At 37.0% G+C, this 25,000-nt stretch overlaps 1 protein-coding gene across 7 annotated transcripts in view; it reads right to left on the bottom strand.

Annotated features, from left to right (window-relative positions):
* unc5ca (unc-5 netrin receptor Ca) overlaps window positions 1-25,000 on the bottom strand; it is a 467,777-nt gene that overhangs the window by 361,761 nt on the left and 81,016 nt on the right. For 4 of the 7 annotated variants that reach the window (XM_073951925.1, XM_073951921.1, XM_073951926.1 and 1 more), the window contains one exon: window positions 19,915-20,004. The exons of 1 other annotated variant lie outside the window; for it this stretch is intronic. The gene's annotated coding sequence lies outside the window, so the exon portion shown is untranslated. Of the gene's footprint in view, window positions 1-19,914; window positions 20,005-24,427; window positions 24,498-25,000 lie in introns of all 7 variants that reach the window. 2 more of the 7 variants (XM_073951920.1, XM_073951922.1) reach the window with 1 other exon arrangement.

Here is a 25,000-nt window from a genome sequence, read left to right as displayed (position 1 = left end):
ACAACACACGTAAGCAATTTGTCATGCAAGAGCCGTATATAGTTGCAGCAGCACGAACAGCATATTTCAAGAGTATAAGCTATAGTACAGAATCTAGAACAGGCTTTATTTATAGGGAGTCTTTTACTGTGGTTATGGCTTAAGTGCTTACATAAGAGGTGTCTTCAGTGGTTTCTTGAAGGTTTGGGACGATCACAGCAGATCAGGGGCCTCATGTATCAACGCTACGTAAGCACAAAAACTTTGCGTACGCCAGGTTTCACGCTCAGAATCGCTCACGTTTGGATTTACTAACAATGAACTGAACGTGGGAATGTGCGCAGCTTCACGGCAGCTTCATGGCTGGCGTACGCACATTTTTTGTGCGTGTCTGTTTTATTTCCATTGGCGACTCCTAGAGGCAGTTGTGTTAAATTCCTCTCTACAAAGTGTCTGAGCCTTGCAATGGCAGCTGTATGAGACGGGTTCATCTAGTAGGTATGTAAGGTTTCCATACAGTTGACCAGCTAAACATTAAAGCACAATTTGCAGCGGTTGCCTGTTTTCCCAATGTAATCTGAGCGATCTACCGCACACACATTGCTATAAAGACACTATCTGAAGATGAATTTGCATGCGTGAATCAGAAACATTTCCATTCAATAAATGTGCAAATAAAATATGATGCACAAACTTATTGATGATTCCTATTTGTTTTTCTCGTGATAAATAGTTGGCAAAATCTGATATGTAGCGGGGAAAAAAAGAAGAAAGAGTTCGTCAGACGCTGGATTCGAATCGAGTTCATGTTCGGATGTGTCAATACATGATCACATGCGTCTTACGAGCTGCGCCACTGAGACTACTAAGGGTACTGCAACATTTTACACATATAAACCACACTATTTCTTTTTTTAATTCACTCAGTGCGATGTTCAGACCCAACTGTGTTAACCGCATCAGCTAAACTCTGCCCACTATATATTTTTTCTTTTGTTGTTAATTCCGGAGAACAAACTTGCAAATAACACCACTTTTCTCCGGTCTACCTCCGAAAGCAGCACCTCCAATTCACATTCTGTTCAAAGTTTCTCTTTTTGCTTGATTTTGCCGTTTCTTTTTCCTTGGGTTTTGCCATTAGCATAGTCATTAGCATATTCATACGGGGGAGGAGGCAGGGAGGGGTTTTGTGCTCGTGCATGTTGCGCTCAGTTTCACGTTCATTCGGATGTACAGAAGAATATGCGTGAGATTCGGCGTACACAGTGTTTCATACATCTGAATTTTTTTCTGCGTACGCCCATTTACAGCTTTGTGCGTACGCAATGTTTTAGTATGATTTCCACGCAAGTCTTCGTACATGAGGCCCCAGGTGAAGGTTGAGGTAAGACAAAAACCTCATATCACAATATACAATATATAGTTGAATAATTATTAGCCCTCCTGAATTATTAGCCCCTTGTATATTTTTTTCCCGATTTCTGTTTAACGTAAAAAAATATACATTTCTAAACATAAGTTTTAATAACTCATTTCTAATCACTGATTTATTTTAACTTTGCCATGATGACAGTAAATAATATTTGACTAGATATTTTTCAAGACTAGTGTTCAGCTTAAAAGGTCATGAAACCCTCGAGTACTTTTCTTTGAGATTTAAACAGGTTTGTGTGTTTTGAGCATCAGTTAAGACAATGTTAGCACCTGTAAGCTGTAATTGTGAGGAAAACTGGATAATTTTGAGCTTTTGTCAGCTAATTTCAGCTTCTGGGTTTAAAATTATAATTGAGGCGGGATCAAAATCTGTGACGTAGTGCAAAACTGCAAGTGCAAAGATGGCGCGTCAGTTTCTCGTTATTATTCATAGCGGAGTTTTCTTATCCAATGAGAAGAGCCGGCTTCTTAATTGTTCATAACTGCGCGTGCTTTCTGAAGGCAAGACACAGACCTGCCAGTGCCAAGATCACTCTAAATAGCGCATCTATCCTTTCTCCCTTATCTTCATTTTTTGAAGAGTCCCCCATCCACCCCATCTCCCCCTTTACCAAGGGGAGCTCTCGAGACCTAGCTGATCTTGTACCCCCTTAAGCCTGCTTTATGCTTCTGCGTCAAGTGACCGGCGTAACCCACGGCGCATGCAACGCCCGTAGCTGTGCATTTATACTTCTGCGCGCTGTTTCTGTTGGTCTGCATTAATAACTCCGAAACGCTAGTTGGCAGTGAGGTGTAAATGTTCCTCTGTGTCGAGTTTCTTCGCTGCTGTTTTGCTTTTCCTGAACACTTCCTGGATGTACAAGTGGCTCAAACTCGCTCATTTTGAGGCAGGAACCGGCGGACATGCAAGAACTTTAACTATGAGGTAAACACAAAACAAAACTTTCCATCCGGAACTCCTTCACGGGACTCCACACTTGTAAACAATCGCTCCATTAGGCTCGTGCCATTCGCGCGGCTCTCGGTCCCGCCCAGACTCATCAGCGATACCAAGCCAACCAATCACAGAGCTTGCGCTATGCGTTGTTGCGACGTGTAGTTGCATTTTCTGAGAGGTGCACGTCAGTGACGCCGACGACCACGGCGTAGCATACACATGTGTTTGATGCAAAAGTATAAATCAGCCTTTACATGCTCATTTACCATTGACCCAATTATCTCCGAGCTCAGGGTTCTCTCCCAGCACAACAAACCTGCTATTATTGTCAAGCAACATCTGTGTGAACTCTTGAAATAACGTTGTGATATTCAAGATTTGTAAAGTCATACTGCTCTGGATAACTTGAACCATCGACCGCTAGTCTCAGCTTCATCTTTAAAAGTCTCTGTAGTCATCTTGACAATACTATCACTGCTGTCGCCTCGACAGAAACCCTGCCTCTGCATTTGATTGGACAATAAAAAAAAACGTGAGTGACATAACATTTCTGACTGTTTTCAACTGCAAGCGCACAGCGGATAACAGCAAAAATGCGAGGCGCAGAGGGCAGTTAAAACGCGAGGAGAGCAGGCCTCATATCTGTTTGTGGTTGAATTTAAGGGCGTACTCACACTATTTAAAGTTGCCTTGAACCGGGCCAAAGCACGCTTGTCCCCCCTCCCATCTCCCCCGACAGCCTGCACTCACATTACATTCGGGCCTGAGCACACGAACCTCATCAATGATGCACTGTTCAGTAGAGGAGCGCTCTCACGCAGCATAAAGAGGATTGCTTTAGTTATATTGTTTTAGTCATTTGGGATGCAGTGATACGCAGTCAAATATTTCGCAGAACAAATCAGTCACTTTTAACGCTTATAAACAATCATAAAGTCCTCGTGCTGCAGGAATTGGTGGGTTTGCTGAAGGTGCAGCTGTCATGCAGTAAGAGGTTTGCGTCTTTGATAATCTACGACAGCTTGTGTTCATTGAACAGTAAGAATGATTAATAAACATATAAAACAGTCCCTTAAAAGTCACGTCTCGTCTTCAGTTTCAGGCTCAGGCGCGATTTGCACATGTGCAAGCACTACAAGTGTACTGCGCCAAAGCCCAAGTGGACTGCGCGCTCTGGCACACCTCTTCCAACTGGGCCAGGGCCAGCCAAGTGAACCATGCCTGAGCCCGATTCAGAGCACTCACACTTTTCAAACGAACTGGGGAATGGGCCTGGACACGGTTCGGATAGCATAGTGTGAGTGCGACCTAAGACGCACTAAGTGGAGTTTGCATGTTTTCCCAGCTTTCGCGCGGGTTTCCTCCGGGTGCTGCAGTTTCCCCCACAGTCCAAAGACATGTGGTACAGGTGAATTGGGTAGGCTAAATTGTCCGTAGTTTAAGAGTGTGAATGGATGTTTCCCAGAGATGGGTTGCGGCTGGAATGGCATCTACTGCGTAAAACATGCTGGATAAGTTGGCAGTTCATTCCGCTGTGGTGACCCATGACTAATAAAGGGACTAAGCTGAAAAGAAAAGGAAGGAATGAATTAATAAAATAAAAAACAGTAATAATAAAAAATATTTAATTAAATAAAATTGTTATGCAGGGTCAAAATAAAATTAACTAAACGAAAAGAAAGTAAAATAGTAATATTAATAATTAATAAATTAGTTAATTAATTAAATAAAAACACAGACTTTGACCCTGGACAACAAAATCTGTATTTTTCTCAAAGTAAACTAAACTAAAATAAAATAAAATTAAATTAAAAATAATAATAAATAAATGAATTAAATAAAAATACAGACTGATTTTTTTTTTCCAGGGTCAAACATGTGAATGATAAAAAAAAAAATACAAATAAAATAAAAGATAAAAAACAAGAAGACAAAATAAAAAAGAAACAAAACAAAAGCAAAGCAAAACTGAATTAAATTAAATGAAAAATAATAATAAAACAAAAACAAAATAAATAAATAAAAAATACCGACCGATTTTGTTCTCCAGGGTCAAAATAAATAAATAAATAAATAAATAAAACAAATAATTTTATGAAATAAAATAGTTTGAAAAAATTACATAAAATACCAAAATACCCATAATTCAAAAATATACTTGACATATGACAAAACAAAACTCATTTAATTAAAAAAAAGGTTAATAATGATAATTAATTCATCGTCATCATCATTATAACTGCACAATTTTTTTCTTATCCCAAACACACACCGAGGATAAAGTACACAGATACTCGTGCTCATGTTACATTTGCGCATGGTCAATAAACAGAAAGCTGTGCATCAAATTCCAGAGAAGGAATCATATCACCAGCCACACTGACACATCACTTGTGGCATCACACCTCAAAAATCCAATCGCAATGAATAATATGCACACACACTTACACACACACACACATAGACAAACACAATCTTTAGATAGCCCACTGTGCCAGCGTTATCTGTTGCTCATTCTATTCAACATGGCCGTAACCGAGTCAGTGCCACTATTGTAGAGATAATTCAGTTATGCCAGTGATATGATCGCAATACGTTTCTCCGGGTAAGAAGTCTATCCCGGCATCCATTCCCACCCCCCCCACCCCAAAAAAAAACATTGGCTATACGCCCTCATGGGTTAGAGAAGCAGGGACGCATCAGTGTATTTGTATAGCGGTGAGATTGGGATGTTTTTTCAGTTTGTCGGATTCACTCTGCGGCAAAACTCCTCGCTTGACAGGCACTCAGCTTTCAGTGATTGGCAACCTGTCTGCTCTATCTATGTGTCGCAGTGTGTGTGTGCGTTTGCGTGTGCTGAGCTTGAGATTTCTCTTACAGTGACATCAGTACATTTAGCTTCAATATATAAAGGCCGAATTGAGTCACCTTGAAGAAAATTACCTCCATAAAATGAGTTTGTGATTGGATTCAGCACATCACACAAACACACACACACACACACATCAATACTCTCGGGGAGATCAAGAAATAGTTGTGAACTGGCTTTTTCGCTCACCCGAGGGTCACGTCAGCCCTTGTTCGCCTGCTGGTCTTCATCAGCATGACACAGAAGTCATTTTAATGAAGCCGGCGGTGGAGTCGGGACTGGGGTCACCAGCAGCACACGCTTGGGTGATAATCAGACATGTTGGAGTTCACATGCTCACATCTCCGCTGTTAAAGTGCCAGTGTGTTTGTCCGTGACCTGAGAGTGGCAGTACAGGAGGTTTTAACTCTGATGGTGATGTCTCATACATATACAGTGGTGTGAACAAGTGTTTACACCCTTACGGATTTATTTTTTGCATGTGTCACAATATAATGTTTCAGATCATCAAAATAGTTTAAATATTAGTTTAAAAAACGCACAAGTAAACACATTGTGCAGTTTTCAAATGAAAGGTTTTTGTTATCAAGGGAAAACAAAACATAAAACTACATAGCCCCATGCGGGAAAAGTGTTTGCCTCCGCTGATAAACCATAGCTTAACTCTGGTTTATCACACCTGAATTCAATTCCCCAGGCCTGATTACTACCACACCTGTTCACAATCATAAAATCACTTCAATTGAACTTGCCTGACAAAGTGAAGTAGACCAAAAGATCCTCAAAATCTAGACGTACTGCAGAGACCAAAATAAATTTAAAAACAAATAAGAAAGAAAATAACCCAGATCACCAAATAAATTTAGGTAAATTAGTAAAAGTTAACACAAGTAAACACATCCTGCAGTTTTGAAATGAGTTTTATTTTTATTATTGAAAGAAAAGAAGATATATAACTACATAGTCTATTTGTGAAAAAGTGTTTGCCCTTTTAAATTATAACTTAACTCTGGTTTACCACACCTGAATTCAATTTCCCAGACCTGATTACTGCCACACCTGTTCACAATCAAAAAATCACTTCAGTCGGACTTGCCTGACAAAGTGAGGCAGACCAAAAGATCCTCAAAATCTAGGCGTACTGCCGAGACCGAAATAAATTCAAAAACAAATAAGAAGGAAAACTAACTTATATCACCAAACAAATTAAGTTAGTCAAATTTAAAACAAGTAAACATATCATGCAGTTTTGAAATGGGTTTTATTTTTATTTTTGAAAGAAAAGAAAATATTTAACTACATACCCCTTTGTGAAAAAGTGTTTGCCTCAGTTAACCGATAACTGGTTTATCACTCCTAAATTAAAATTTCCAGGCCTGATTACTGCCACACCTGTTCACAATCAAGAAATCACTTCAATCGGACTTGCCTGAGAGAGTGAAGTAGACCAAAAGATCCTCAAAATCTAGACATCATGTTGAGATCCAAAGAAATTCAAAAACAAATAAGAAATAACTCAAATCGCCAAACAAATTTAGTTAAATTAGTCAAAGTTAACACAAGTTAACAAATCGTGCAGTTTTGAAATGAGTTTTATTTTCATTATTGAGAGAAAAGAAGATATGTAACTACATAGCCCTTTGTGAAAAAGTGTTTGCCCCCTCTTAATCGATAGCTCTGATTTATCACACCTGAATTCAATTGACCAAGCCTGATTACTGCCACACCTGTTCGCAATCAAGAAATCACTTAAATAGGACCTGACTGACAAAGTGAAGTAGACCAAAAGATCCTCAAAATCTCAAAAAAAAAAAAAAAAAGAAATTCAAAAACGAGGAATGAGAAAGAAAATAATTACGATCTAGCAGTATGGGAAAAACAAATGTAACTTTAGGGTTTACAGAGAATTGTCCGAAAAATAGAAAATATCCAGTGAGCGGCAGTTCTGTGGGCGCAAATGCCTTGTCGATGTCAGAGGAGAATGGCCAGACTGGTTCCAGCTGATAGAAAGGCAACAGTAACTCAAGTAACCACTCGTTATAACAGAGGTCTGCAGAAGAGCATCTCTGAACACACAACTTGTCCAACCTTGAGGTAGATGGGCTACAGTAGCAGAAGACCACACCAGGTGCCACTCCTGTCAGCTAAGAACAGGAAACTGAGGCTACATTTCACACAGGCTCACCAAAACTGGACAATAGAAGTTGGAAAAACGTTGCCTGATCTGATTAGTCTCAATTTCTGCTGCGAGATTCGGATGGTAGGGTCAGAATTTGGCGTCAACAAAATGAAAGCGTGGATCCATCCTTCCCAGTATCAATGGTTCAGGCTGGTGGTGGTGGTGGGGACATTGTGTGGGGACATTTTTCTCGGCACACTCTGGGCCCATTAGTACCAGTTGAGTATCGTGTCAGCACTACAGCCTACCCGAGTATTGTTGCTGACCATGTCCATCCTTTTATGACCACAGTGTAACCATCTTCTGATCTACTTCCAGCAGGATAACTCTCCGAATCATCTCAGACTATTTTCTTGAACATGGCAATGAGTTCGCTGTACTCAAATGCCCTCCGCAGTCACCAGAGCTCAATCCATTCGAGCACCTTTGGGATGTGGTGGAACAGGAGATTTGCATCATGGATGTGCAGCCGACAAATCATGTCAGTATGGACCAAAATTTCCAGTACCTTGTTGAATCTACACCCCAAAGGATTAAGGCAGCTAAGGCAAAAGGGGTCCAGCCCGGTACTAGCAAGGTGTACCTAATAAAGTGGCCGGTGAGTGTACTTTAAAACGTAACCAATTTCTGCAATACAAAGCAACATTTTCAGCAACATAACTCCAGTCCGGTGTCACAAGACCCATCAAAAAGGATTATAACATGATAAACTGTACTGTTAAATCATTTTTTTTTTTAGAAAACCACTTAATATTAAACACTTTTTTGGTTAATTTAATGATCATTCTTGAGGATGATCATTTTTTTCTTATCCCAAATTCTATTGTATGTGGCTGTTATTAAACAGCTATCAACTGTAAAGAAGCTAACAAGCAGAACTTCCCCATTATATTGAGGTTAACCAATCACAACAAAGGTCACTCTCAAAGTGACAGCAGCAAAAGCGGCCCTTATTACTTTCAAGGACTTTCCAACTAAATTATGCCACTTTATGAAAGAATCCTTGGCTTACAGTACATCACAAGCGGACTTAAAAAAACACAATGCTGCAAATGTGAAGAAAGTGTCCAGTTTAAAGCAGAGACGAGTACAATAACAGTGCCAGCAGTGGCATCAGATACGCTGAAGAATCGGCTGTTTGTGTCAGAGTTGCTGGATTTAATGAGATGTCGCTCTCCGAAAGAACCGCACAAACACACACATACGCCAACGCGCACACACATTCGCCTGAAACATCAGCGAGTGATCAAAAGAAAACCTTGTTCCTTATGCTCATTTATTTTCTCATTTGCTTGCATTGCTCTCTCTCTCTCCTTCTCTCTCCATGTTTAAGTGTGTTTTGCACTCATCACGCCGCATGTTGGCCTGTCAATAATGAGCTGGATTTCATATCGACAATAACTGGGTCTATAAATGTCAGAAACGACTGCAGATAACAGTTTAATGCTTTAGCGATATCGGGAACAAACACCATTACACGGATCGATCACAGATTGATCGAAGCTGAATTGAGATTTCCAGCAGAAGGGACATAATGAGAGCGAGTTTAACAGTTTTATATACAGATGATGGTTTAAATTGATCGAACGTGGCATTTTAATCTGAAAGATCTGTTTTATTACAATAGATGCTGTTCATTTCTGTTTTCTATTCATCATAGGATTAGTATGTTATTATGATTTCTGAAAGATCATGTGAAAATGATGCTGCAAAAAATAGGGCTTTTATATCATTGGATTAATTTACATTTTCACATTATTACAGTTTTTACTGTATTTTTTTTTAATTATCGACTTCTTTAGAAACATAAAAATATAATCTCTCTGAACTATTTGTATGGTGGTGTTAATGTATAAACAAACAAACAAACAAACAAACAAATAAATAAATAAATAAATAAATATCAAAGTGAAAATAAAATGTTTTAAATTGTTAATTTTATAATCTACCTGAATAATTGAAGCTATGTAGCTTGAGAATATGAAAACAATTATTTTGTCATTCCAGACAAGGTTATAAAAAAATTATAAATAAATAAATAATTAAATAAATAAAATGTAATAAAATTATATTTAAAAAATAACAAAATTTAAAAAATTATATGTAATAAAATTTATTGAAATAAAATGAAATACAAAAAAATTTAATTTAAGATAAATGTAAAAAGCTAAAATAAATTAAAATTTAATTTAGAATATTAAAAACTAGAACTAATTAAATAAAAAAAATATGAAGCTTAAAAAGAAGAAAATATATATAAATAAGAAATATAAATAGCTAAATTGAGATTTCAGGCAGAAGGGAAATAATGAGAGTGAGTTTACACAAATAAACAAACAAACAAACAAATAAATAAATAAATAAATAAATAAATAAATAAATAAATAAATAAATAAAGGACAAATATAAAAGTGAAAATAAAAAGATGTTTTAAATTGTTAGGGTTAGGGTTACATTGTTAGGGTTAATTTTACAATCAACCTGAATGATTGAAGCTATGTAGCTTAATAATATGAAAAAAAATATTTTGTCATTCCAGACAAGGTTATAAAAATTATAAATAAATAAATAAATAAAATGTAATATAATTAAATAAAAAATAAAATTCAATAAAATAATGTACAATAAAATGTAATAAAATAAAAAGAAATACAAACTAAAATAAAATATTTTTAAATTTAAAATAAATTTAGAAAGCTAAAATAAATTGAAATTTGATTTAGAGTTTTAAAAACTAGAACTAATTAAATAAAAAAAATTATGAAGCTTAAAAAGAAGAAATATATATATAAGAAATATAAATAGCTAAATTGAGATTTCGGGCAGAAGGGAAATAATGAGAGTGAGTTTACACAAATAAACAAACAAACTAATAAATAAATAAATAAATAAATAATGGACAAATATAAAAGTAAAAATAAAAGGATGTTTAAAAAATTGTTAATTTTACAACCAATCTGAATGACAGAAGCTATGTAGCTGGAGAATTCGATATAAAATGAATATGTGATTCCAGACAAGGTTATAAAATAAAATAAAATAAAATGTTTTAAAATTTAAAATAAATGTAGAAAACTCCAACGAATAAAACTTTTATTCAGAATATTAAAAATAGTACTAATGAAATCACAAAAACAAATGTATAAAGCTTAAAAAGAAGAAAAAAAAATATAACACAAAATCTCTCTTTTGAATTCATATTTTTTAATAGAAACCTATATGATATTATATTTGTGCATATACGTCAGGTTAGTCAGTACTGAAGCCATATCTGGAGCTCATCTAACAAAATACGATAACGATAACTTACGGTAACGATCCAAAAACTAGTATAGCCAAATTTATATGTTATAGAAAATTTTAAAAAGAGGAGAAATCAAGAAGCAAAAAAAATAAAATATTTAGTTAAAATTTTGTAGGTTGTAATTTTTTTTTTGCAATATTTTGCTTGAATTTAATTGTATTATCTTTAAATTTCTAAATATGTTTGGTGACTAAAATATTATATTAATAAACAAATCTGTTTACTAAACCGGTTTTGTTTAAATGCATCAAAGTACATTGCCTATATTCACCATGAAATAGAGAAAAATATTTATTTTCAAAATGGGCTGTACTCAATTATGCTGAGCACCGTATGTTATAATGATGACTGAAAAATCATGTGATGATGATGCAAAAAAACTGCTTTGTAACATAAAAATGAACATTTTTAAATTTCACATTATTGCTGTACTTTTGTATTTTAAAAAAATGCAGATTCATTGACTTTTTAGAAACATAAAAAGAAAATCTTACTGAACTTTTTTTAATGATGGTGTTAATGTTCACATAAATAAAAAAAGAACAAAAATAGATAAATATAAAAGTGATAATAAAAATGTTTTAAATAGCCAATTTTACAAACAATTTGAATAATCAGAGCTATGTAACTACACAGTAAAAAAGAAAAGTTGACTCAAATGATAATTTTAAGGCAACAAACTTTGAGTTGACTCAACTTTCAAGCCAAGTACTCCACTTGACTCGATTAAAGTTGAATAAACTCAAAAAGTTTGTTGCCTTAAAATTTTAAGTTGAGTCAACTTTTCTTTTTTACAGTGTAGCCTAAATATCAACATTAAATAAATAAATAAATCATAAATATTAAATAAAGTTTAATGTGTGATTCCAGAGAAGTTTATTATGGTTATAAATAAAACAAAAAAGTTAATTAAATTAATTAAATAAAAATAAGACAATAAATAAAGACAATACATTTTTAAAAAATCATTAATTAATAAAAAATAAATAAAATAAACAAAGTAAAAAATAAAATTATAAATATAAATAAAACAAAATAAATTTATTAAATAATAAATAAATAAATAATAAATAAAATAAAACAACAAATATTTAAAATATTTTTTTAAATATAAAGGAACTACTAATTTTTTACCTAAATACTAAAAAAACTAAAACTTGAATTTAATTCAGAGTATTAAAAAAAAAAACTAGTGCTAATGAAGTTACAAAAATAAAACAAAATTGTATAATATGTATATATAATAAATGTATATATAAAAAATGTAAACACACACACACACACACACACACACACACAAATATATATATATATATATATATATATATATATATATATATATATATATATATATATATATATATATATATATATATATATATATAAAAAATAAAATTTATGAAAAGAAACGCAAACTATAAATGAAAACTACACACACTGCTTAGTGATGCTAACAAAAATTGCATGTTTGTTTATGGAACTAAAGAGTCATCACGATCATTATCAGTAATTAAAGTTAAAGTTTCTTGTTTAAGAAAAAACAAGTTAAAAGTCAAAGAAGTTAAAGTCAAATAAATGAATGGCCACCTTAGTTGTACAATAAAGCAGTTTTAAAATGTGAAGTGTAACAGAGGAAAAAGAAGAGTTAAAAATGCTAATGGAAAGTGCTGTAATTTATGGTTATGGATTTGTTGTAACGGCTGGAGGAGGAGCTGCTGTGTCTTCAGCTGTTTTTGAAGGTTTTGATGCTCTCAGCACATCATGCCGAGACCAGAAGCGATTTCTGCAGACATCTTTGTCCCTGCATTAGATAATGAATACAAAACAATCTGCAGGATCTTATTCTCTTTACAATCTCTCCTCACATTTATTCATCCTTCTTGCTCAGTGCATTTTAACCAGCTGGTGTTTAGGCTGATTTTTAGTGGGTGTATGAAGTCAGTTCTCCACGAGTTCACAAAAGGTGTACCGTCTATTGTTTTAGCATTTCAGACTGAATGTCTTTGTGTTAAATGTCTTGTTCGAAAAGCATCTGCAAGAAATGCCATTTGGTTCTGTATTTTGCAGTACAATGACATTTAGACAAGCGCTAACTACTTTTAAAGGGGACCAATTATGCCCCTTTTTACAAGATGTACAATAAGTCTCTGATGTCCCCAGAGTGTGAAGCTTTAGCTCAAAATACCACACAAATAATGTTTAATACCTCTTTGAAAATGCCTCCTTTGTTCCTAAAGCATCGTGTCCTCTGAATGGTACAGTATGGTACGGTACGGGTCACCTTTATCAGTCTTGTGTCTCCACTGCCAAAGGGTACCAATGAAAGTCAAATCAAATGTGAAAGTAAAGCTGTACAGGTCGTTTACATATACGAGAAGCTCTTGCATGAATGCATGATTAATCGTATTATTATCACGATAACAATATTTGGGGCCCACGATCAATAATTAAACATCGTCTCGATTTTACAGTATAAAGACCAAGCCGTTATTTTAATGGGTGGAGTTTGCGGATTGTACCACATTATTAGCATGAGGTGACTGCGTCTATTGCAAAGGTTTTTTTTAGAGAAATGCAGTGTTGATCAGGTAGCCTTCGCTCCTGTTCAGACCTAACTTCCCAAGGTAACACAACAAACTTCATTAACCACTTTAAAAACCATCACAAAGTGGCTGTCATCAGTGGGTTATTGAGCTCAGGAGAATTCTGCTTTGCATTTTTCTATGCATTACTAACATCAGTAAACCAAACAACATTTGTTTTAAAAGTTCTAAATATTCGCAGAGATTCGGCAGTTTTTTTCTGACGCGTTTGCCAGTCATGTAGACAGAAGACACTGTATCATATTGTTTTCTTGTAAAAAAAAAAAGCCATTGTGGCCCTGTGCACGCATGTATTGTGGTTCATTTTCACCAATCTGACGCAACTTTTATTATTTACAAAGAAAAAAAAATGTAATTAAAAATTTCAGATCAGTTAAACTACATTTATAAAAAGACTAGCCTATTTTATGCAACAAATCATGAAATAGATAACTCATTTCCTTTATTTCTGATTAGATCATGCACTTTAGTCTGTTTTACAGTTTTTTTAAATTATTTTTTCAGGGTTTTACACCTTTTTATTTTTGATAGGACAGTAGAAAGTATTGACAGGAAAGCATGGGGAGCAGAGAGAGGGGAAGGATCGGCATAGGACCGCAAGGCGGAATCGAAACCGGGTCGCCGCGAGCACCGGAGTGCATGTGTTGACGCACTAACCACTACACCACTGGCGCCAACGTCTGTTTTACAGTTTTAATAGGTATATATGCTGTTTTAAATAACATTTGTTTAACAATTATTTTAGCACATCGAAATTAATTAAATTACCTGTTTTTTGATTAAAACTTTATGCAAAAACTTTATTTTTTCATGAGCGCAAAAAAAAGCAACCATCACATGCATCGCTGTGATGCCACAATTTTGAGAATAACTGTCTGAGTGCTGCTTTGAATAGAATAAAATTATTTAAAACACATTAAAGACTATACACATGAAATAAAACATTCATAAAGGTGTATCTGATGGAAACCCACACACACACACACACACATAGACAATTTAGCCTACCCAATTCACCTGTCTTTGTACTGTGAGGGAAACCGGAGCACCCGGAGGAAACCCACGCAAACGCAGGGAGAACATGTAAACTCCACACAGAAACGCCAACTGAGCTGAGGTTCGAACCAGCGACCTTCTTGCTGTGAGGCGACAGCACTACCTATTGTGCCACTGCGTCGCACGTCTTTGACTACATAAAATAAATTAAAGCAACATATATGAACACATACAGAGACTTAAGCCTCCTTTCCACTGCACACGACAAACGACAAGCGACAGACCGGAAGTCATTCATTTCCAATGAAGAGCAGTCCGGGAGCTGCGTGAAGTTCTGATCATCTCCGTACGCGGAAAATTCTGATCCCAATTAAGCTGGGGTTACGTTTAAATATTTGAACTCCTGCGACTAGACCGTATGCGACCTGCCGACCGAATATGATGTATTCCAGTGTTGTCCAAGCAGATCCGTGCGCGCGAGATGAGAAATAGGAGTTTATTTGGTTATGTTTTAAATTATAAAAAGTCTATATAAAAAAAAAAACACTTTTCTGTTCATAAATGTTAGTAAGAAAGTAATATATATTTTTAATGTTGTCTCCACATTTCCTCCAATCTTTTAGCGGTCTATGAGTTTCTAGTATTCATTCATCCATTAAACTATCTAAACAAACAGAGAATAAAGACTCTTGCTTTTGCCCTCCTTTATTTCGGACACCAGCTTCTCCCCCGTGGTGCACGACAACACTGAAAATATTGTGCGGCTGCCACAAGGGGGCAAATGTCGTGTGCAGTGGAAAGGCGGCTTTACAGTCTCCGATATGTTACCAATTACAGAAAAACTACACAGCATACATTTAGTACAGTGGCCAGGAAGTGCAAAACAACATTATAAAGTGTAAAACACTTAAGAAGCTCGCGACAAATTTACATTTTGGAAAACATTTTTACCTTTCATAAGACACAATTACCAAAAACGATTTTACCAAGGACGAAACAAATTTACATTTTAGAAAAAAAAATGAACAAGACGCCAAACGCTTTTACCAGTCCCGAAACAAATTTACAATGACAGATTCTTTACGGAAAGGAAATGTACCACACACCGGAAGTGACACGGTGAAAAGTGTTGTTGTCGGTTGTTGGTGGTGAGCGCAGTAAAGGAATGTTTTGCCCGTTTTGTGGCAAGCACATGAGCAGCTTAACTCGGCTTTGCTTCACATGTGGTGGGTGTTTAGAGTTTCTAAAGGATGCGGACCAGACATACTGCATCAATGTGTTCAATATTTTAACGAGGGGCCACTTGTACACTGTAATCATGGACAAGATGTCAAGTCTACACGGTGTAAACATCTGCTTGAGGACTCTTAAAAGTAAACTGAATGAAGCCAGTGCTATGGTTTAACCTGTGCCTGAGTTAAAGGTGCAGTAGGTGATTGTCTTCAGAAGCATTTTTTGTTGTGCTGGTTGAAAGTCTCTTCACAGTCCAATAATAATGATTACAGTAAATGAAAATAAAATATGATCTGTTGTACAAGATGTTAGATTTCTTTATTTCGCATTTTCAGCAACAGTAGCAAAGATCATTATTCGTATTGAATGTTTTCTTTTTTCTCAGCTGGTTCTTTCTTGACTTTTATTTTTATTAAAATTACAGGTTCTAAGTTCTGTTTGTTTAAGCCAATGGTTTTTGCATTAATATTATTGTATAAATGAAAAGCAAATGACATTTGTCTCCTCCCTTTTTAGCTGATCCAAAAAATCGTCCATTCTGTGACTTAAAAACCGTAGTGTGATCTGAACTGTGATCCGTTGCACCACTAGTATATTATTACGATGTATTGTTCAGCTGTGTTTTAAAAATGGCGCTTCGTTTGTTTTCAATCTCCTGGTTTGTGAACGCGCTAGTGACATTTCTCTGTAAAATAATAGCATTCAGCTGCCCATCTAGCTCCATCTTTTGCTACCCTTTTGTCATGCTATGGAAAGAGTACCCAAAAAAAAAACTTTTTGACAGTGGAAAAGGCCATAAAAGCGTACCAAACCATACCATACCGCACCACTCAGTGGAAATGGGCTGAAATTGTGCCGTTTTGGTGACTGTCAATTTAAATGCAAATTAGAATGCGTGTCTTTTCAAAAGAGGGTGGAGTTACAAATGCCTAAAACAAGGCTAACATCCTATGCTAATAAGGGGGAGATGGTCACCAATGGGCTTCCCGCCTCTGACTACACGTACAAATGTATAATCTCAATCAAAGTATTTCTGTAGACTGTGTTTATCAAGTATGATTATAAAGAATATACTTAATACATGTTTTACCATTAGAAGCTGGTTATATTTACACACTGTTGCCACACAATTACGCTTAAACCCCTTATAAAAGTACAAAAATAGTTGCCCTTTAAAACCTAAACCTTCCACTGCTTTTCATTTATCTATAAGGTCATGAAATGTTCCCCAATGCCAGGTTGTTAAGAACTGTATTAGTATGTCTGTTTTGTCCCGAATTATAAATACATTTGCCCTAAAGGGTCACAGGGTCACGAGTGATAGATGGAATAAAAATCACCATGGAAACTAGATTCCATAACCTTGCATAATTTCTAAAAGTTTCCAACTGATCAGAATGAAGGTGTTTCTTTTCCAAAAGTAAGTTTTTGAGGGTTATTTACATTTACATCTGAGGAAGCCAAAGGTCACCTTATTTAAACGCCCACTTCCTAGACCAAATGCAAAAGATGAAGAGAACTTAAAAAAAAAAAAAAAAATCTGTGATAACTGAAAACTGTAAAATGACTCCAGCAGTGAGGAACCCAAACCACATGATGGATTATTACATTTCTGTGTGGAGCTGTTTTGAATGTGACATGAGGTTGGAGTCATTATATATCAACACAGCATAAAACAACTCATATTTTCAGCTCAATTCAATACAGAGATTGAGTCAATGAGGAAAAGACTTAAACATGTCTCTCCAATTATTAGAACATTTTTGTTTTACTAGTACTATGCTGAAAAAATTACTGTGATTTTAATAGTAAGAAAAGTAAAAATCTGTATATTGATTAATAAAATCTGGCTAAAAAAATCTGCTTGTGAGAAAAGTTCATCTTGTTGGTGTGATTTGTAGTTTTAAGCCTGGTTTATACTCGGCGTGACCCACGGCGTATGCAACGTGCGTACCCATGCATTCATACTTCTGCACGCTGTTTCTGTTGCTCTGCAATAACACTTCCGAAATGCTAGCTGGCAGTGAGGTGTTAATGTTATTCTGTGTCGAGTTTCTTTGCTGGTGTTTTGTTTTTTTCTGAACGCTTCCTTAAATGTACAAGTGGCTCAAAACGTGCTCATTTAGAGGCAGAAACCAGCGGACGTGTAACAGCTTTAACCATGAGGTAAACACAAAACAAAACTTTTCATCAGGAGCACCTTCACAGCACTCGACACTTGTAAACAATCGCTCTATCGTGCTTGCACGGCTGTCAGTCCCGCCCACACTCGTCAGTGCTACCAAGCCGACCAATCGCAGAGCTTGTACTATACGTCGTTGCAACGTGTAGTTACAGTTTTTGAGAGGTGCGCGTCAGCGATGCCTTACGGCCACAGAGAGGGCTATGCGTCCACACGTAGGCCGCACCGTAGCATACGCGACGCTTAACGCAGGTATAAATCAACCTTTAGTACTTCAAAACAATTATTCATTCATTCTTTTATTCTTCTTATAGGCTTAGTCCCTTTATTAAAACACTACGGACAATTTAGCTTACCCAATTCACCTGCAACAACAAGGGTAGAACATGCAAACTCCACACACAAAGGCCAATTGACCCAACCAAGGCTCAAACCAACGTCGTTCTTGCTGTGAGGCAACAGTGCTACCCACTGCGCCAACTTCAAAACACTTAACTTAAAAAAAATAAAAAATAAAAAAAAATATATATAAATATATATATATATATATTTATATATATATTTTTTTTTTTATCAGGCTGGTGGTGGTGTAATGGTGTGGGGGATATTTTCTTGGCACACTTTGGGCCCTTTTGTACCAATTGAGCATCATGTCAACGCCACAGCCTACCTGAGTTTTGTTGCTGACCATGTCCATCCCTTTATGACCACAGTGTACCCATCCTCTGATACTTCCCATCTTCCAGCAGGATAATGCCCCATGTCATAAAGTGCGAATCATCTCAGGCTGGTTTCTTGAACTTGACAATGAGTTCACTGCACTCAAATAGCCTCCATCAGCATTTTTATGTTGTTAATTTGAAAAAAAGGACTGGGTGTGTTTATATCACCCCAATATGACGCTCTATACACTATAACTACACACATGTCTGTCCAAACAGCTTGAAAAGTACATTTTTCACCATAGGTGCCCTTTAAAGGTCCAGTATGTAAGTTTGACACCTATTGGTTGAAAATGGTATTACATTTCTGGATACAAACAAATGTAAATTGCTTATCACTGCAAATCTCGTCACACAGCGTGTTGTTAGAACACAGAGTTACAATTTACGCTGCTCACCTAATATTTACATTCATAATATTTATATTATTTGCTAATTAATAACTTCATGTGGAACTCTAAATCTGCATCTCATTTCAGAGTCTGCTACTGTACTCTGGATGTTGCATTTCGGTCACGGACGCATGCTTTGGAGCCTTTCTGAATGAATCAAATACTTTTCCATCAAGGCTACCCGAGGTGCTGAAATATAATTGGCTAAACTGGCATTGGGCAGGTTAAAGGAACCAAAACAAAGAGAGCCATTTCAGCGCGTAACTCACATGCTTACAGCAGGATATCTGACTAACAATGACAGCATTGTTTTTCAGATAAACAAGAATGTTCACTTGGCATGTTTCTTAAATACCTGCAAACATATTACGGTATTTTTATGCTTTAGAAGAGTCAAAAACCAACATACAGCACCTTTAATTGTTTTATGTTCATTCCACTTAAATATGTCAAAATAATTAGGTTAACCTAATCTACGGTAGGTGATGCAGTGGCGCAGTAGGTAGTGCTGTCGCCTCACAGCAAGAAGGTCGCTGGTTCGATCCTTGGCTCAGTTGGCGTTTCTGTGTGTAGTTTGCATGTTCTCCCTGCGTTCGCGTTGGTTTCCCCCTCAGTCCAAAGACATGCGGTACAGGTGAATTGAGTAGGCTAAATTGTCTGTAGTGTATGAGTGTGTGTGAATGGGTGTGTGTGGATGTTTCCCAGAGATGGGTTGCGGTTGGAAGGGCATCCGCTGCGTAAAAACGTGCTGGATAAGTTGGCGGTTAATTCCACTGTGGTGACCCCGGATTAATAAAGGGACTAAGCCGACAAGAGAGTTAATAATTGAATGAATAATCTACGGTATTTTTGTTGGGACAACATGAAAGAATTGAGTGCGAAAACATCTTTTTTTTAACAGTGTATTAAAAATGTGCTCACCTTTTTTTAACTATTACAAATTTTAGTGTGAATACCACACTACATTACTAAAAGGATAACAGGAGAGGTGAGTGTTTAACATGTTCCTGGACTCTGTCAGCCTCAGGGACACACACAGAGCTGCTGATTGGAAGCACATCTGATTGTGACCTTTGTGACTTACCTTTACGTCTGGAGAGAGAAAACTCACAGTGACCTGCATCTGTCACATTCAGTCACTTCACACACGACTGGGCAAATCTTGAGACAAAATCTGAGATAACAACCCAGAGAATTGGCATCACAGTAGGAATTGTAGTGAACTTCTTTGAATGCTGAATAATCTGAGCTGTACACTTCTGTTTACAACTCTATAGTCTTGCTACTGACTTTTCATTTATCATCAATAAATGCATTTTCAAGAGTTCACACTTAGCTGATGATTGATTATGAAGCTTGTTTGGCATGCTGTCCTGGGAGAGAGCCCTGAGCTCATAAGATCCTCGAGCCCGGGGCTCCCTCTCGTTTGCAAGGCGAGAGGGGAGTTTGAGCTCAGGTAGATCTCGAGAACTCCCCTGCTGTAGTAGCTAATGAACAGATAGATATCTCTTAAGAAATAACTACTTACTAGGAGCATGTCTATGGCGCTGATTTGGATTAGTCAATTAACTTAAGTTGCATGTTTTTGGACGGGGGGAGGAAACTGGGAAACCCAGGGGGACACCCACATGAGCACGGGGAGAACGTGTAAACTCCACACAAAAATGTCGGCTGGCTTGGTAAGGACTAGAACCAGGGACGTTCTTGCTTTGAGGCAACAGTGCTAACCACTGGGCCACTATGCCACCCATCTAAAAAAAAAGGAGGAGGAGTAGGGGTGGAAGGGGGGATTCTTCAAAACGAAGATGACTGTTATATTGAACTGCTCCAGTTTCCCCTTTAGTCCAAACACATGCTCTATAGGTGAATTGGATCAACTAAACTGACCAGTGTATAAGAGTGTGTGTGAATGTGAGATGCTGGAAGGGCATCTGCTGCATAAAACATATGCCAGAATGGTTGGCGGTTCATTCCGCTGTGGCGACCCCTGATAAATAAAGGGACTAAGCCAAAGGAAAAGAAGAGGTTGGATTTTGAAGCTACAAAGGGAAATAAAATAAAACAAAACAAACAAACAAACTTTTCATAAATAAATTATTAAATTAAAAAAATGTAATTTAAATAAAATCAAATTAAATTAAAATGCAAAAAATAAAGAAAAACCTGCAACTACAGAAAAACTTGTTTAATCTGGAAAAAAAAGAAATACAGGTTTTAACTTGTTTAAACTCCAATTAGTCACTAGTTATTAGCAAAAAAAAAAAACAATCAAAAGCTAATTATGAAACTAAAAAGCTAAACAGTAACTAAAATATTTAACTATAAAATGTGTTTGTATTACCTAAAATTTAACTGAAACAAAATAAGCAATATGTTATTTTGTGTTCATTTGAATAAAAATAACAAAATACTAAGCTTGTTGACAAGGAAATATAAAAAAAAATAATACTAAAATCTAACATGTTTGTGGAAAAAAAAAGACAAAAACAAATTAATTGACACCTTACAATTATGGTTAGCACTGTCGCCTCACAGTAAGAAGGTTGCTGGTTCAAGCCTCAGCTGGGTCAGTTGGCATTTCTGTGTGGAGTTTGCATGTTCTCCCCGTGTTGGTGTGGGTTTCCTCCTGGTGCTCCGGTTTTCCCCATAGTCCAAACACAGCATTGGGTAAAACATTAGCCGGATAAGTTGGCGATTCATTAAGCTGTGTTGACCCCTGATGAGTGTAAGCTGAAGGAAAATGAATGAATTAATGGATAAAATCATACTAAAAGTACACTCATACTAATTATACCATAATGATACCTAAAATTATAGTAATAATTAAAAATATTTTGTAAAAACTTAAATTAAGGCAACGCAGTGCCACAGTGTGTAGCACGTTCGCCTCACAGCAACAAGGTCGCTGGTTCGAGCCTCAGCTGGGTCAGTTGGCATTACTGTGTGGAGTTTGCATGTTCTCCCCGTGTTGGCGTGGGTTTCCTCAGGGTGCTCCGGTTTCCTCCACAGTCCAAACCCATGTGGTTTAGGTGAATGTAGTCTGTACTGTAGTGTATGTGTATAAGGAGTGTATAGGTGTTTTGGGTGGAAGAGCATTCGCTGTGTAAAACATGTGTGCTGGATAAGTTGGCGGTTCATTCCGCTGTGGCCACCCCAGATCAATAAAGGGACTAAGCCGAAAAGAAAATAAATAAATGAATGAATGCACTTAAATTAATTCACACTATTAAGTCGGCGCCAATGGAGTAGAGGTTAGTGCGTCGACACATGCACTCTGGTGCTCACGGTGACCCAAGTTCTATTCCCTCCTCAAGATCCTATGCCAATCCTTCCCCTCTCTCTCTGCTCCCCATACTTTCCTGTCAATACTCTCTACTGTCCTGTCCAATAAAGGTGAAAACTCCAGAAAAGAGAAAAAAAAAATCACAGTATTAGCTTAAACTGAACCATCTTGATAATGGTCAATCATTCATTTTCCTTCAGCTTAGTCCCATATTTATCAGGGTTCACCTGATAAATGTGGGAATGAACCGCCAACTTATCCAGCATATGTTTTACGCAGCAGATGCCCTAATGCCATAATGCAAATTGTTAAAAACAGGATTTCCCCCTATACACTTGATAACACATATTTAGGAAACTGCCCAAATTGAACCTCAGGATTGAACAGAGACACTTCAGTTGTGATTATTCTCAGCGGAGCGTCATTACACTAATGGTTGACATTAGAGAGCTGCGGCGCTCACTGAGATCTGCACTGATCTCTAATATCGTGTTGCACTTGCGGATTATTTTTAGTTTCATCTCGTTTCCAAGTTCAATAGTTTCCATGTCTGGTCTCCATGGTGACAGAATATTAAACTTGTTGTTTTTTTTTTGTCAGAAACTCAGAACAATGAGAAACTTTGAACTTTGCTTTCATGCTTTATTTAGACATCACGCAGTCAAAGAGAGAAGGAGACGTGCGCTTGAAGGAGCAGAGCAAACGTCACAACAAACACCACATTAGATTACCATAAACAGCACATCTGTCCTGTGTCATCTCAATGTCTACACACACGCACAGACACACACACACACACACACACACACACACACACACACACACACACAGAAAAAAGCTGCAAAACACAGCTTTAATCTGTCACACACTCAGATGGACCCTAATACACACACACTGCAGAGCAAACGCCACAACAAACACCACAGTAAATTACCATAAACATCACATTTGTTCTGTGTCATCTCAATGTCTATACTGACAACACACACACACACACTAATATACACAATCCTGTTCGCTCATGCACACACACTCAATCACACACATATGCACAAACACATACTTACTCTCGCACAAAGTCACACTAAAACAGATTAAACAAACGCAAACACACACATACACACAATTTCAGACACAAGCACACTTGCACACACACACACACACACACACACACACACACACACACACACAAACACTCAGACACACACACAAACAGATTCACACACTCACACAAGCATGCGCACACTTACACGCACAGACTCTTACACACTCAGTCACACACTCATACATGCACATAAACACACACACACACACTTCCACATAAGCACATTATTACACACACACACTCAGACTCTCGCACATTCAGTCACAGATTCACACACACACACACACACACGCACACACACACAAGCACATTATTACACACACTTCCGCACATTCAGTCACAGATTCTCTCTCACACACACACACAGACTCTCGCATACTCAATCACAAACAAACAGATTCACACACTCACACAAGCATGCACACACTTACACAAACAGACTCTTACACACTCAGTCACACACAGAATCACACACACTCACACACAAGCACATTTTTACACACTCACACTCAGACTCTCGCACAGTCACACACACACTTACACATGCACAAACACACACAGACACACTTACATTCTCGCACACACTCTCGCACACTCAGTCACACACAAACAGATTCACAAACTCACACAAGCCTGCACACACTTATACACAGACTCTCACACACTCACACTTACACACAAGCACATTCTTACACACACACACTCAGACTCTCGCACTCTCAGTAACACAGATTCACACACACACTTACACATGCACAAACACACACAGACACACACTTACATTCTCGCGCACACTCAGACTCTCGCACACTCAGTAACACATAAACAGATTCACACACTCTTACAAGCATGCACACACTTACACACACAGACTCTTACACACTCAGTCACACTCAGAATCACACACACACACAGACACAAACACTGACATTCTCGCACACACTCAGACTCTCGCACATTCAGTCACACACAAACAGATTCACACACTTACACAAGCCTGCACACACTTATACACAAACTCTTACACACTCACACTTACACACAAGCACATTCTTACACACACACACTCAGACTCTCGCACACTCAGTCACAGATTCACACACACACTCAGACTCTCGCACAGTCACACACAAACAGATTCTCTCTCTCTCTTTCTCTCTCTCTCTCTCTCACACACACACACACACACACACACACACACACACACACCTGGTAATAATTGAAAGTGCTGTAGAAATTGGATTGCAGCCTCTCAGATCTCCGCTGTCCTCTAATCTGTCTGTTGTGAAGGTAAACAGAGAAGTTGTTGGGTAAATATATAAATAAATGTATGAATGAATGCATTAATCCTGTAGTAGCTCAGAGTTCAGGCTAACATCATCAGACGCTTCAGCAAATCAAATCACGGCACGCAAAACACAAAAGCCCTTGATTATAAGATTCCCCAAACTCTCGTCCTCTAAAAACAACACAACTGAGCGTGCGGAGGATTATATGCATATAGCATCTACACACATAGCATAAGCTGTCTTCATGCTAGCAGACTCGATGCACTGGTAACACTTTACAATAAGGGTGTATTAGATGATGCATTTACTAACATGAACAAGCTATAATATTCATTCATTCATTTTCTTTTCGGCTCAGTCCCGTTATTCATCAGGGGTCTCCACAGCAGAATGAACCGCCAATTTATTCAGCATGTTACACACAGCATATGCCCTTCCAGCTGCAACCCAGGACTGGGAATCACCTATTGAGGTTATTATAGTAACAAATAAA

Source organism: Danio rerio, chromosome 5 (genome assembly GCF_049306965.1).
Source record: "Danio rerio strain Tuebingen ecotype United States chromosome 5, GRCz12tu, whole genome shotgun sequence".
Classification (NCBI taxonomy): domain Eukaryota; kingdom Metazoa; phylum Chordata; class Actinopteri; order Cypriniformes; family Danionidae; genus Danio; species Danio rerio.
Note: the sequence above shows the minus strand (reverse complement) of the source record. Positions and strands in the feature narration are given on the sequence as shown.